Source organism: Mesocricetus auratus, unplaced genomic scaffold (genome assembly GCF_017639785.1).
Source record: "Mesocricetus auratus isolate SY011 unplaced genomic scaffold, BCM_Maur_2.0 Super-Scaffold_100023, whole genome shotgun sequence".
Classification (NCBI taxonomy): domain Eukaryota; kingdom Metazoa; phylum Chordata; class Mammalia; order Rodentia; family Cricetidae; genus Mesocricetus; species Mesocricetus auratus.
This window is the reverse complement of record NW_024429204.1, coordinates 17,041,362-17,057,849: the sequence shown is the minus strand read 5'-3', so window position 1 is coordinate 17,057,849 and position 16,488 is coordinate 17,041,362.

Sequence of the window (16,488 nt, the reverse complement as noted above, 5' to 3'; positions counted from 1 at the left end):
GGCCTCTTTCTAGGTATCTTTTCCTTTCCAACATGCATCTCTGATTCACAAATATGATCAGGACCTTCAGCTATATCATGAGTTTAAATCAAATTTATTATATACTCTTCCTTCTGCCTTTCAACCCTCTTATCCACCCCCAAGACACAGACAGAAAGACAGACAGCCATGCATGCACACATACACAGGTACACAGTCACTTCCTAATACTCTAGAGACTCCTACACTCAGGTCTATTAACTCTACTTAGTTTTACCTTTCCTATCCACTGCTCTTCCTCATAATTTACTCTACCAATTATCTTAATTCATTAGTCTTACACTACCCATGTCATTCAGCAGCCTCCTAACTCCTTTCCCTGGACTCAGTAACCTCTCTCTAACCCATTCTTGCCATTGCTCTTTGTGTCTCTCATGATGTGATCAAGTGCTGGGCGGTGGTGGCGCACACCTTTAATCCCAGCACTCAGGAGGCAGAGGCAGGCGGATCTCTGTGAGTTCGAGGCTGGGCTGGACTGACAGACTCCTGCTTCAGTGTGTGATGTCCAGGCACTATTTTGTTACGGGATTTCCTGCCGGATTCTACAACTGTCTTGCCCCAAATGAATTAATTATACCTCTGTTGGCCAGTGGCTTGGGCTTCTTATCAGCCAGCTCTGTCTTAAGTATTAACCCATAACTACTTATCTATTCATATCTACATGATCTCATCTTACCGGAGAATGCCTGACTCGCATCCTCTCTTCCAGGGATCACGTGATAACCCCCTCTACCTACACTTTCCATAATTCTCCTCTTCTGGTAGCCCCACCTATTCTTCCTGCCTGGCCACTAGCCAAACAGTGCTTTATTAATAACCAATAAGAGAAACATACGTACAGAAGGGCATCCACCATCAGTCCTGCCCCTCAGGACTGAGGTGATGCTATGCCTCAGGCTGCCATACTCCTAATTTCTCCTTTTAATTCCCACTGTGTAGTCCAGTCATAGGAGCTACTAATAGTTCTCCAAACTCAGACCTCACTCCCCTTGTTCTTTTACAGCTGCTATTCCCATTCTCTAAAAGACTCATCCTCTCAAATGATTAATTCACATGTAGGATTCAAATTCCACTTAGACATCTGCTCCTCCAAGAAGCTATTCTGATCATGCCTAGTTAATTAAAAACAAGCAAAACCCCCCTCAGTTAGTTCTAGGTCAATATGCAAGACCTCCTTCACATACCCAAAGCACTGTGTTTATGATCCTACTAGTTTATGGTTTATAACATTCATTCTCTTTTACTAGATTCTAGATTTGTGTGCAAAGTCCAGGAAGTTCATTTCCTCCTTGTTGAGAACCATCACTTCCTTCATTAAACTTGGGTTGAATGAAGGAACAAATAATACCCTACATGTGCTCACACACATGTACACAGACCACCCACATATTGTTCTTGTTAAAACATTCAATATGTTTTGTTTGGACCATAATTCTAGGAAAAATGTTTTAATTTTTCATAATTCAAATGATTAGTAACTGTTCAGGATAGGTGGGGTTATGTTGTCATGACAATTTTAATCTCAAAGGTCATACAACCTTGGCTTATTACATGACCCCTACCAGGACAAACCTAACTTGTGCCTAGAATTGCAAAATATCTGTAGTATTTGCCAATCAGCAGGATTTTAGAACTGAAGACTCTTGGCTTGTGCTTTATATGCACACAGATTCACATCAATGAGGAAAAGCACAGTCTAATCTCCCTCAGATATTGAGTTTCAAGAAATTTCTGCACTGGTGTGACTTATTCTTCTTTCCTGCATTAGCCTTGTGAAGCCTTAATTCTTGGGGCCTTCTGATGAGTTTTTAAAAGATGATTAAATTGCATACATTTGTTGGGTAGATGGTATACAGTATGCAGTAGTACTGTGACCAGGAGTGCAGATGTCTCCATTCCCTACTGCAGCTTCTAAGATGATGGTCAATGTGTAGTAACTGTCCTCATTAACTGAGTATGGTGTGATATTTGAACACTTGTAAAGTGTGCACTGATCAGGCCAGGGCAAGAGATAAGGTTCTCCATCTTTTCATCTTTATTTTGTGTTTGGCTACTTGAGCCCTTCTCTTCTGGTTATTCTTAAGACACACAATAGATTTTGTGAACTGCTCTCTCCCCACTGCCTGCTCCTGTGTCCTAACTGTGATTTTGGTACCTGCTATTCAGCTTTCATACCCTTCAAACCGCCTTCTGAACCTTTCAGCCTTAAGCTCTCCTTGGCTAGCACCTACGCAACCATCACAGAACTCCTTTCCACCTCTGTCTCCTCTGGCTCCTGTATCATCGCCCCCTTTAGTCTGGTTAGCAGCACAGCTTGACGCTGCCCTGTTTTTCCTCCTTCCTTCACCAGATACATTGCACCATGAAAAGTCCCCCTGAGATTATCCTTTGGGTTATCACACATCTCAAAAGCTCATGGCGTAAAAGAGGAGATCTACAGTTCACCACCCAGTGCCTGCTACACAATGTTTCCCAATTCCGTTGTGGCATTATTTTCTTACTATCTTCCTGCAGAAGCCTTTGGATCATGCATTAGATACCCTTGGAAATTTTTTTATCTCTCCTCTCCACTACCTCTGAGGGTTGTTTAATGATTGAATAAATCAATATATGAAAAGCCCCTGTGACACAGCCATGACACCCAGTCTGCCCTTGGTATTATTGCGTTGCACGGTAGAAAACAAGAATTCCATGTTTCTGACACTTTCCTTTGCATCTTACATTTGTCAGCATCCACACAATGTGCCTATGTCATCACTCATTCTCTAGGATTTGTGGAGAAGAGAGAGTTTAATAACAGGTATACAAATCTGAGCACTGGAAGACTCCATGAATAGCCAGAGCTCAGTTATTTGCAATGAGTGCCTCCGATTCTTATCATTCAAATGGTGACAGGCCCTCACAGTCTAGTTTTGCTAAGTTTTACTCTGTGTGTCACCTATGAAGCAGCAGCTCTGAGGTGCTATTAGCCAAAAGATGGAAGAAGCTGCCATAGCTGCCAGGCTTTCCTCTTGGGACTACCACAGTCTAACTTTTTCTCATAAAAATTGTCAAAACTTTTTTGTTACCTCTTGGTGAGGCGGTGAGGACCAGCTGAAATCCATTGTATCTCTAACCTAGCGGTATCACATCCCATTCTGACACACTTGCTGGGGACCAGGGTCTCACATTTGCCAGCTCTTTATAACTGCACTTGGACTTAATTGCCTTTAACGGGTCTATAAAAATGATATTATGTTGTGTAAAAAAAATTGAACTGGGAAGTCTAGAAACCTGGCTCTGAGATTTAGTTAACACCTCAATGCATTGTAAATAATATCTGCCTTCTTTAATGATGGTTTGCAAATAACACATGCTCACAATAAAGTTTATAGTTAAACTGAAAGTTTATTTTCCGCATATATTTTACACATGTGTAATGCAATATGCAATATCACCGAAGACAGACATTTAGTGTATTTGTAGTATTTACTGAAATCTTTTCTCTTTAAAAAATATTTTAGAAAAGATCGTCACCAACCCCACATCTGACAGAGGGCTGATCTCCAAAATGCAGAAAGAACTCAACAAACTAGACATCAAACTACCAAATAATCCAGTTAAAAATGGGGTACAGATCTAAACACGGAATTCTCAACAGAAAAATCTCAAATGGCAGAAAGACACTTAAAGAAATGCTCAGCATCCTTAGCCATCAGGGAAATGCAAATCAAAACCACTCTGAGATTCCATCTTATAATGATCAGAATGGTTAAGATCAAAAACACCAATGACAGCTTATTCTGGAGAGGATGTGGAGAAAGGGGAACACTCCTCCATTGCTGACGGGAGGGTCAACTTGTACAGCCTCTATGGAAATCAGTATGGAGATTTCTTAGAAAATTAGGGATCAATCCACCTCAAGAACCTGCAATTCCACTTTTGGGCATATACCCAAAGGAGGCACACTCACACCACCAAGACATTTGCTCTCAACTATGTTCATTGCAACATTATTTGTAATAGCCAGATCTTGGAAACAACATTGATGCCTCTCAACTGAAGAATGGATAAAGAAAATGTGGTAAATTTAAACAAAGGAGTATTACTTAGTGGTAAGAACCAATGACATCTTAAAACTTGCAGGCAAATGGACAGAACTAAAAAAATAGTAATAAAAAAACATCCTGAGTAAGGTAACCCAGAACCAAAAAGATAAATACAGTAAGTGGATATCAGACATAAAGCAAAAGATACCCAACCTACAATCCACAACCCCAGCGATGATAGAATCCTCTTCCAGATACAGATGGAAGCAGAGGCAGAAATCCACAACTAACCAATGGATCAAGCTCCTGGAGGACAACCAAAGTGAGTGCATAGTGATAATATGAACAAAGGAGTCAAGACCATGATGGGGAAACCCACAGAATCAGCTGCCCCAAGCTAGTGAGATATCACTGACTCTGGTCTGACAAATGGGGAACTTGCATAAGACTGAACTAGACCCCTTAATATAAGTTGGTACATATGGGACAATATATGAGGCCACTGGCAGAGGGTCCAAGATCTAACTCTAATGCACAAACTGACTTAATGGAGCCCATTCTATATGGAGAGACACCTTGCTCAGCCTAGACACAGGAGTGTGTGTGTGTGTGTGTGTGTGTGTGTGTGTGTGTGTGTGTGCCTTCGTCCTGTCTCAATGAGATGATGGGACAGACTTAGTAGACTTCCTGGGGGATGGCGTTACCCTCTTACAGAAGTAGATGGGAGGTGAGGTGGGGGAAAGTGAGGGAGCAGGAAGAGAAGAGGGAGGGGGAACTGGTATTGGAATATAAAAAAATAATAAAAAGTGAAAAAAACATTTAAAATTATTTGTGTGCATATGTATGTCACAGGGCTCTTGTATAGTTCAGAGAACAACTTCCTGGAGTTGGGTCTTGGGGATTGAACTGAGTTTGTCAGGCTTGATGGCAAGTACCTGTCCTCTCTAAACCTTCTTACTGGCCCAAAATATTATTTAAGGACCACACCAGATTCCTTTCTATGGCACCAGTCAGAGCCAACTATTGTTGAAGTTAATGTTTTAAAAATTGCTTTTTTATCTTATTATTATTAGAGTTAGAATTCCGCATTCCAAACATGGAGGAAGCCATGTGCAAATGCTATGAATGCTATGTCAATTTTTTTTGAGACAGGCTTTTGATTTGGAGCCTGTCCTGGCACTTACTCTGTAGACAAGGCTGGCCCTGAACTCACAGAGATCCTCCTGTCTCTGTCTCCAAAATGCTCCACAAGGTATTGTGTGCCCAGGTACTGTGTCACTTTTATTGAGGAGTCTTTATTCACCCATGATAGGGAAGGCATTGACAGACCAAAGGAATTGCTCTACTCAAGTGTAGCTATGTGATCCGGTGAATTTAACTGTGGTTTTAAAGGATTGTGGTTTGTGGGTTACTCGTGGTAACTATGCCAAGTTAACTGCTTGCAAACCCTTTGGGAGGGCCAGAGCCTTGGGGGCCTTGTAAGCTGCTTTGTGAGTCCTCTCCTGTTTCCACAAGGAAATGTTAGAGGGTCCAATGGATCACAAGTGCTTTGACACGCAAGTTCCAGGAGGGGGTCTTGGTCCCAGGGCTCATTCAGTAACATGAAGACCTGAGTTTGGATGGCTGGTGCCTATATAAAATACCAAGGGACGTGGAACACGCCAGTGGGCTAGGGGAGATGAAAGGCCAGGGCCTTGCTGTCCAGCTAGTCTACCCAAGCAAATAGCTCCTGGTTTAGTGAGAGACCCAGTCTCAAAAAACAAGGTTGAGGCCGGATGGTGGTGGCGCACACCTTTGATCCCAGCACTTGGGAGGCAGAGGCAGGTGGATCTCCGAGTTCAAGGCCCGTCTAGTCTGCAAAGTGGGTTTCAGGACAGCCAGAGTTACACAGAGAAAGCCTTTGTTCGCCACCTCTCTCAACAAACAGACAAACAGTCAAGGTTGAGAATGTCAGAGGAAGATCTGTTATTAACCCCTGGCCTCCATAAATACACATGTGTACACACAGAAGTGTGCATGGGTACATAGCATACACACGAGATAAAAAGCAAAAACAAACAAACAAAAACAAAAACATGGCAACACCCATGCCATACACGGAGGACAGAGCTCCATCACAAGAAAGAGGGAATTTGATGTGTGGAGCAGGTCTAAGGGAGAATGAGAGGAAGGTTTGACTTTTCCACCTTAGAAACCAGAACTATCTGGGCAGTGTTAGCACCCTCAGAACAAAGCAAGGCCCCGATACCTTTGGGGGGAGTCACTGGCTAAAGTCAGGCTGGTTTGTTCAATGAGTCAAACACAGCTGCGGTTCTCACAGCCCGTTCAGATCAGGGCAAGACTCTCTCTAGACTGCAGAGAGAACTGAACGAAAAATTAGATCTGTCCTAAATCACACCGCCCAGCCAGAGTGGAATGTGTTCTAGCTGACATCCGAATCCATGTTCCTTTTCTGGAACAGACAGATAGATCTACCTGGAGAAGAACTGATTTTAGTAACAAAGACTAAAGGACGTTTCCTTGGAGAGCATCGCCTTTTCTTCTGCATGTACACCTTTTGTGGACGCCTTTTAGATTGCTTTGTTGGTAATTTGATCCCTGAAGGTTTTCAGCAAAACGGGGAAGCATAGAAGACAAGTTTTGCAAAGGAAGCCCATCATGCATTTTCCAAATTGTGTGTGGGGTCCCAGTGAATGATACTTGAAAGCACTGAAAAGCTAACTCTTCATGCTGACCTGTGTCGTGTCCAAGAGGATACAAAACACCGGCATCCTCAGTTTCCAAACCTCTGTCTCCACCCATACCACTCCCCTGACAGTGCCCTGAAAACAGGCACGCTATTCATAGTCCTGTTCTCCGTCACTTCTCGGCCTCGAGCTCCTGCTAGTGACCTCAGAGCGGCCAAGGTTCCTGGCTCTCACTCAGAACAGCATGTTACACACCGCCTTAAAGTTGGGATTTTCATGTTACCCCGAGGAAAGAGACTCAGAATGGAAAATATTGCTGAAGTTTCCCACCCTGGAGCAGCTGCAGACGAAATCTCTAAAATGTGTCCCGAGCGCCCTCTTCTGGCTGGAGGGAAGCATAGCTTATTTAGGAACAGTAAGCGTCTGTGTAGCTGTTTGTTCTTTGACCAGTCTGAAGAGAAATGGAAATCAAGAAACAATGACGCCTAAGAGGAAGTCTCACTTGCGGCTTTGCAATGAAAACATCAACCCTGCCTAATGGGTTCCATGAGAAAGTATTCTCATAACGGCTCGTCATTTTCATCAGTAGGTTTGATCACCTGACCACAGACAACTACTGTGAATGATCAGAACTCATTTAAGCTCTAGGTAGAGTTATTCAGGATTCATAAATTCTAAAAACAAAACCAATGCAAGCTTAGGATGCTGTGTCACGTTTGAAAGAATTAATTTATTTGCTTGGTAGCTCAGGGACTGTTAGGTACTTGGAGGAAGGATGCAGAACTCACCAGGCTGGGATACTAGAACAGAGGTAGACAGAGATCCAGGGAACGGTCGGTCCTCTTTTCCCTGTGAAACACACTGCCGTTCCTTCATCAGAGTCGTGGTTTGTGAGGAAGATCATAAAATCTCTCTGCTCAGCTACTTGTCACCAGTTCAGAACTGTCACCTATCAAAGGCTGTGGGGACCACTGCTTGCTGAATCTGTCGCAGCACTTCATGAGATTGACAAGGCCATAGCTACATCACTGTCTTAGTTAGGGTTCCCATTGCTGTGATAAAATGTCATGTATGACTAAATGCAACTTGGGGAGGAAGGGGTTTATTTCATCTTATACTTCCACATCACTGTCTACCATTGAAGAAGTCTGGGTGTAGTGGCATCTTCTTTTACCAATAGACTTGACACCTTAGGGTGTGGCTTTAGAGTGTGGATGTGACCTCTCATAAGGATGAGGAGGGGCTTGCCCATTCTCTCTTGGGTTGTGGTCAGAGCATCCTCTAGGAGATGTTGTGTCTCCAGACGCAGAAGACCATGGGGGTTATTTACCATCATTGTGTGAGTGCTCCTCAAATAAATATCTGTTAATTCTTTATTTGGGCATTTGTGGGACTTCTTTAACCTGCCTTTATCAGGGCAGGAACTGAAGCAGGAGCCATGGGAGAGAGCTGCTTACTACCTTGCTCTTCATGGTTTGCTCAGCCTGCTTTCTTGTGTAACTCAAGACCATTTGCCTAAGGCTGGCACCACCCATGGTGGGCTGGGCTCTCCCTTGTCAATCATTAATCAAGAACCTGTCCCACAATTACTGTATATGAGTGTTCTAGCTTCTGGGAGACTTGTTTCCCCATTGGTCAAATGATGACCACGAAAGAATATCCTTGTAATTGTGAAGATTAAATCTGATGTATGCAAAATTCTTAAATTGGTGACTAGCACATAATGTATGCTCAATAAATGATATCTACTAATGCTATCCTGCAACCAAAAGAGGGGGATCGCTCACGTGCTTAAAGTTCTATTCAGTAAAGGAAACACAGAATTGCATTTTGCAGTCAACATGTATAATAGCCAACAGAAGCATAGCGATTAAAAAATATATTCTGATCTGCCTAATTCTTTGCAAGATTCACACAACATACATGAAGATTTGTTTTGTAAAACTGGTTAAATTCTTTCTTAGGTTTTATTATTTTTTCATGTAACTATACCCATTTTTTATGTGACTATACCAATACTATGATATTTCAACATATATACATAAGGCCTGATAATTGCAGCAGGGGAATTAGCCCATGTATAGAATCTTTACTGATTTTGAAATATGCGACTAATTATGTTTACTTACAGTCTCCCACTGTGCATGGGAACATCACAATTTTAATCTCATCCAGCTCGTATCCACTGACAACCTTCTCCCATTCTCCCTCTACCTTCCCTGCCTCTGGTTAACGCTATTCTACTTTCTGAAGTGAATTCTTTATTCAGACGCCTTCAGATCGAGTCTCTAACAGACAGCTTGAAATGTCAGAACTGATTTGAATTTTATAGGTTAATGGGAAAGTTTGAAGAAGGCATCATCAGAACCCTATGATGGATATGGGAAGAAAGTTCTATTATTCAAACTGAAGGAGAGACGTGAATTCAAAGTGGTCCAGCAGTAATTAGCATCCCGGCATCTTCCTTCACTTCAGAAAGCCATTCTGTCTTTACCTCCTTTCATCCAGCATCAATCCGCCGGCTCTGACCATAGAAGACTGTCCGTACTTGATTGTATCACATGTGAGATGAACCGAAATGGAAAAGTAAGAGAGACTTCAGGCCTTTGATTTCGGAAAAGGAAAAAGGGCGGCTATAAGCACTAAGATGTCATATTAGAGTGTCAGTTCACAGAACACCATGGACGTCACTCAGGGGATTATGGGAGTGAGGAGGAGGCCCTTCTTAGGACAAAGCCCAATTCCTTAGCCTGGCCTGATGGTTCGCCTCTACTAACAACTGCAGCATGAGTCCTATGGGCATCACCTCCTTTATCTTCCACCCATGCACCCACTGAGCAGAACCACTGCCTTTCTGAGAGCAGTCTCTTCTGTTGAGCCTTTCCAAGTAAGTAGACATCCCTCCTCCCATGACTGCTCCCCTTTTGTTGACCAACTTTCCAGATCTCCCATCTAAGAAGCATTCTAATTCACTTCCTTTTCAGACTTGATTAGTTATCTTTACCAGTACTTTCACAGCATCCCTCCAAGGTCAACTAGTTCCATGCTATTGCATGTTTGCTTTAATGCCTCTCTGCAAGGAAAGGTGCTTTGTGGACCTTTTATTCACCATCATCCTCAACCTCTTGGACAGTGTCTGACCTACATTGGTTGTCATTAGTTGTTGTCAGTAGTTAAGACTTCTTCAGCTTCGCTGGAAATCACTCAGAACTTTCGGTTGCAAGTTGGTTCTGCACCTTCCTGGTAAAGCCACCCTTTGGGCATTATCTTAAAGAATGCCAAAAAACCTCTGAAGATTGCCAAGTCTCTTAACAAAACAGAACGCTTCCTTTTTTAGAATTTGCACTCCTAACGTATCGCTTATGGAGAGAATAGAAATGAAGCTTCCGTCCAAGAATGCCAAGGACTGCTGGCCACCGCCAGAAGTTATGTAGATGCAAGGAAGGGTGCTGTGTGCCTCAGAGGGAGCCTGACTCCTCTGAGCCCTGACTTCCGATTTCCTCCACCCAGAACTGTTTGTGCTGTTGTAACCACCAGTTTGTAGTAGTCTGTTACCGTTACCCTAGAAAATTACTACAATGCTCAAAATCTAATAGTTTGCCTTCCAAATCCCCTCCTCCCACAAAGCAGTAAGTGCTTTTTTCACCCTTGATCTTACTCTTGATTCCCTTATTTTGCTCACACTGTGTAATCACTCCATTAATCTATTTTATTGGCTTTACTTTCACCTTTACCCCATTTCCACTGATGCCTCAGTGGAGTTATGAATCATATAACTCCCAGATGACTTCCATGGTCTCTGTGAGTGTCTTGCTATATGCTATTAACTTTCTATAGCAGATAACCTCCCTCCCTCCCTCCCTCCCTCCCTCCCTCCCTCTCTCTCTCTCTCTCTCTCTCTCTCTCACACACACACACACACACACACACACACACCCTGGGTCTTACACATACTAGGCCATCACTATACCCCTGAGCCAGTGACTATGTCCCCTGCCCAGTGTTATTTTATTAATAAGCCAGAGGTCAGACCACATCATTCCTTAATGTCTTCCCGGCCAAAATAGAAAGAGTCCTTGAATTCAATGAGAAGTTCTTTCTAGAGCTGCGCCCCTACACTGTTCTTTACCTTAGCTCACTCAGTTCTTCCACTCCTGACTCCCTGGGCACAACACCCTTTCTTGCTGAAACTTGGTCATACCAGTTAGTTTCTCAACAATCCTTCGTAAGATGTCCTGTATGCATAAATGACCTTTACTCCAGACCAGGTGATGACTCCCTCCTTCAGCTGCAGGATTCCTCTTGCTTATTCTACATTAGACTTCTCTTCTCATCAGAGGTTAGTGAAAACTCCTATACTCCTTAGTTGTTTTGATTTTTATCCTTAGCACTAATGAACATTTACCTCTTCATATACAATAGCCATCTCTCAGTATCAAAGGGAACTGGCCCCTGGGCATTCTGTGGAAACAAATCTTCAGATGTTTAAGTCTTGAATATAAAATGGTGGCATTTGCATATAACCTATACAGATCTTCGCATACACCATAAATCATCTCAACATTACTTATGCATTAAATGCTATGCGAATAGTTGCTGTGCCATATGGTCTAAAGAATAATAGCAAGGAAAAGTGTGCACATCCTTAATTCAGACTTAATTGATTTCCTTAATGTTTCCCATTCATGGTCAGCTGAACCCAAAGACATGCAGAGTCTCAGTCTATAGAAGGACAACTGTGTTTTGCATGTATTTGGTGACTCTCTGCCCTTCAATGGAAGCCTAGTAAGAATAGGTACATCATTTTCTTCACATCTAGAACACGTAGGGCACATATAAGAGTTCAATAAATATTTTGTCAAATGATTGTGTGAACAGAAGATTTAAGTCTTCTGCGTTTTTTTATTGCAAACTAAAGAGAAAAATATAGATCCAAATAAATGTCTTAATTCTGCAATTCTAAATAAGCCAGTATACTCAATACTTTGGCAACTATTTTCATCCTCCAGTAACCTGAGCTGAGCTTCTTTAGCAATTTAATTTCCTATTTTCTTGAAATGAACAATACATTCAAAAGGAGAAGAGCCAGAAGCAGGAAGAGGACTTGCAGATATTCGAGGCTTCGGTGTTCACTGTTATGGTGGTTTGGATGAAAATGGCTTCATAGGCTCACAGGGAGTGGCTTTCCTGGAGGAGGTGTGGCCTTGTTGGAGGAAGTGTGTCAATGGAGTGAGCTTTGAGGTTCCAAGATGCTCAAACAAGGCCCAGTGTCACTCTCTCTTCCTATTGCCGGTGAAACCATACATAGAACTCTCTTCAGATGTAACAGAACAACCTCCAGACATAGCTGCCTGTCTTCCTGCACCTTGTCTGCCTGCACAATGCCTTGCTTTCCTCCATGATGACAATGGATTAAGCCTCTGAACTGTAAGCCAACCCCAATTAAATGTATTTCATCACAAGAGTTGTCATAGCCATGGTGTCTCTTTACAGCAATAGAAATCCTGACTGAGACAACTACTATGACTTCAGATGAACATATGCTGTAAGTAAACTGAATGAAGACCATGGGCTAGCTTGAGTAGAGCCATCCATGCTACTTTCTGGGAATCCCTGGCAATATCCTTGGACTATTTTTTAGCTAGCTACCTGATTTCCTTTTCTATATTGGAAAGACAAATCCCCTCAAATCCCCTCAGACAAAAGAAAATGAAGGAGGAGAAGGAGAAGCAGAAGCAAGAAGTAGGAGAAGGGGAGAAGAAGGAGGAAGAGGAAGAGAAGAAGATATAATTATTTACTGAAAACTTGATAGATTTACATGATGCTGTAGACCAGCAGTTCTCAGGTTCTCAACCTGTGGGTCTTGACCCCTTTGGGGGTTGCCCACATCAAATATTTACATTATGATTCTTAACGGTAATAAAATTACAATTGTGAAGTAGCAATGAGATAATTTTATGGTTGTGGGGTCACCACAGCATGAAGAGCTGTATTAAAGGGTCGAAACATTAAGAAGGCTGAGAGCTGCTTTAGACCAAATGGTGTTACTTTGGTTAATGGTAAGCACACTTACATTTTTTTGGTATTATTAATGAGATGAGATAAAATTTCAAAAGCTCCAGTACCCTAATGGATCAGTATAACCGTTGTAACTGATAATAGTGACATAGGAGGGAGAAATCTCACAAGTGTCACAAGCCAGACCTTGGAAGGTATAGAGGGAAGGATACACCAAGAGACAAAGAAAAGTTAGTGAACATTTTGATAATGAGAATCAAAGGGTTGACAAGGAAATGTGTCAGCCTGTTTTATAAAGAGGATCCTGGCAACACAGGTAAGAAACAAATCCAAGGTCCTACAAACTTACTGCTGTCTAAAAGGGTACGTGTTACTAAAGCAAATATATAACCCTAAACTCTGTGCCCTGGTGGAGCCCTGAGACATGGCTGAGACATGGAATGGGACATTTAAACAATGTTCAGTGGTTATCATGAATTATAATTTTGTTAATCTCCAAGTGCATTTAAACAATGTTCAGTGATTATCATGGACTCTAATTGTTAATCTCCAAGTGTTTTGAAGAACATCCAAAGTCCTTACTTTACAGTAGCTAGCATTTTATAATCTCACCTGTAATACAGAAGGTTCCAATATAATAATTTTCATTAAAAAGTGGCAATCCATCCCACTGTTGTCAAATGATATCTTATTGTGGCTTTGGTTTGATTTACTGGTGGCTACAGTTTCTGATATCTAGTTATGTGGCTTGCTGGTTGGCCACTCATGGCTCTGCTGTAGAGTAGTTTCATATAAATCCTTTGACAAATATTAAATCAGGTTGTGTGTTTCAGTTATAAAAGTGCTTTATATATTCTATATACCATACCATTAAGATGATTTTCCCCATTCTCTACGTTATCTTTCTACATCCTTGTAGTGCCCTCTGATGCACAACTATGGTTTTGTTTGTTTGTTATAATCATAAAATCTACTTTACTTCTTTATCTATTGTTTTTAGTATCTTTTAAATGTTACATGGGAGACAGAAGAATCTAAGCCATTTGCAAGGTCACATGGATCTATTTCTATCTTTTTTCCCTTTATATTTTATCTCATGCAACATTTGTGGAAGAAAAATGTCCCAACGTGAGAATATATACATTTACAACATAGTGGGCTTCTAAATGTAACATTTGCATGAGACCTAATTCAGCATTGAACCAGGGTGATATCTCCATGGATTTTGTCACCACACAGTGTGTCTTCCAGAAGCAGCTGCCTGAGTGTTGAAGTGGTCCACCTAACACACTGCGGAGTTCAAGTGATGTTTCTGGATGTCATATACTTCCTGAATCTGAGACTTTTACAAGGCAATGAAGAAGAATGAAGAAGTCATACAGTTAGAGGGGAAAAGAAGGGAATAGAGGTCACTCCATTTACTCACACTACCAGGGACTTGCCAAGGAGTTGGTACTTTCTGTTGCTGTTTTTGTCCTTGGCACAGTGGCTGCTGCTGTTGTCTCTGTCACTACCTTGGCCACCTCACCTTAGGGGAACCAAAGTTGTTTTTTACTAAGTTTTTATATTTTTACTTTAGTAATAAATACTTGGGAGTCAGATACTAGGGCAAAAACCTGCTAGCTGAGAAAGGAAGAGAAAGCAGCCACGTTCTTCCTTTTCCACCATTGTCCCAGAAGGAAGAATGTCTTCTGAAACAAAACCCTTCCAACCAGATGTCCCTCCCTTCTATTTCCTGTGCCTCTGCCTCTCTCTCCCCAACCTCTCAACTTCCCCTCACTCTCTATAGCTACTTCCAGGCAACTGGCTGCTTGCTCTGCCTCTTGATCTATGGCTGATTTTATTTAAATAATGCAGTATCGGGTTCATGGTGTGACCAAATATCCTCAAAATTTTGTCCTTGAAATTTTGAGTTCATTGTTCCTAGGGAACAGAACAATGATAAATTCATCAACACTGGCTGCTGGTGAAGCATTCTGTACCCTTATGAATCAGCGCATAAGATGGTGTTGCTCTGTGGGTATTCAGCACATACTGGTGAAGAGGACAGCTGTTTTGACAAAGTGGATGCAAAGGAGAATATGAGCAGACTCAACTCATCCATGTGGGGACCCTTTGGTCCTTTCTTGCTCAGTTATGGCTATAAATATGTATGTTCAATAGCTTCACTTGCAAAAGTTGTGAGAGGATAAGACTCCTGAGGAAGATAGCTTTCAGGCACACACAGATACTGAACAAAGACTTGTAGAGAGAGGTGAGTTGATGGGGGGAGTGTCCTTCTATATGCTGTGAATATATGTTTCTCTTATTGGTTGATGAATAAATGGGGGTTGGCCATTAGCCAGGCAGGAAATATAGGCAGGGCTACCAGACTAAGAGAATTCTGGGAAAGGGAAAAGGCAGGGGAACAGCTGCCAGAGAGATGCCATGTAGCCGCTGAAAAGAGTAACAAGCCTGAGCATTATGGGTAAGCCACAACCTTGTGACAATAGTTAATAGAAATAGGTTAGTAATTAGGAGAAATCTAGCCAGTAAGATGCCTGAGCCACCAGCCAAAGAGTTTATAAATAATATTAGGCTCTGTGTGTTTATTTGGCACTAAAGGGCATAGGGACCAAGCGGGAAAGAAACTCCGTCTTCAGTGAGTAACGGCCAATAGAATTCAGAATTGACCACTGGAGAGGCAGATGATGAAATACAGCTGTGGTTCCCCAATCGCCTACAGTGACATAGCTCATTTTATATACTAATACCTTTCTAGTCTTCTCATTCTGGTAAAAGACTCGTTGGGGGTGTAGCAGACTTCCTTTTGGGCCACCAACCAGCTCTTAAATCAAGATATGGAGACCTATTATTAGTTACGAATGCCTGGTCTTATCTTATGCTTGTCCCACTAGCTTTTGTAACTTGTTTTAGCCTATTTCTCTACATCTATGTTTTGCCTCAGGGATTTTTACCCTTCTTTCACTATTTATTCTATTTTTCCTCCTTCTTCCATGTCTGTCTTACTGGTGGCTGCCTGGCCACAGGCATCTCCCTCTCTTTCTCCCTAGTTCTCTCTTCTTTGGAGCCTTGATTCCTCCTCTTACTTACTGTATCTGCCTGCCAGCCCTGCCTATACCTATACTGCCTAGCTATTGGTTGCTTTACTTTTTATTAGACCAATCAGGTGCCCTAAGCTGGCAAGGTAAAGCAACACATCTTTACATAGTTAAACAAATGCAGCATAAACAAACATAACAATCTTTTCCTAGTCAACCAAAGGCAGCATAAACAAATGTAACACATCTGTACACAGTTACATGCTACCGTAGTCTATATTCTAGGTATCAAAACGAGAGCTATTCATGCAGGGCAAGCGCTCTACCAACTGAGCTACATTCCCATCCCCCAGGCGGGCCTAAGTTAGTTTAGCAAAAACCATGTTTCTTACTTAAGACAAAAACAGTCTAAGAGCGGATATGGTTATGTGGTTAAACATTTTGCTAAATACTTTTTTGGGGGGGAAAAGGAAGTCAAAATATGGGTGAATGGAGACATACAGAGAAACCAACAGCTTGGATTTTTGAGGCAGACTGCAAGGCTCTGAAGCCCAGCTTTCTTGTGATAAGGAGAGGACCCTGGATGTCCTCCTAAGTGTTTAGTCTCCTAATCTTTAAAATAAGATAACAGTATTCAGGCCTTCCAGTAGTAATGATGAGAATTAGGTGGGATTA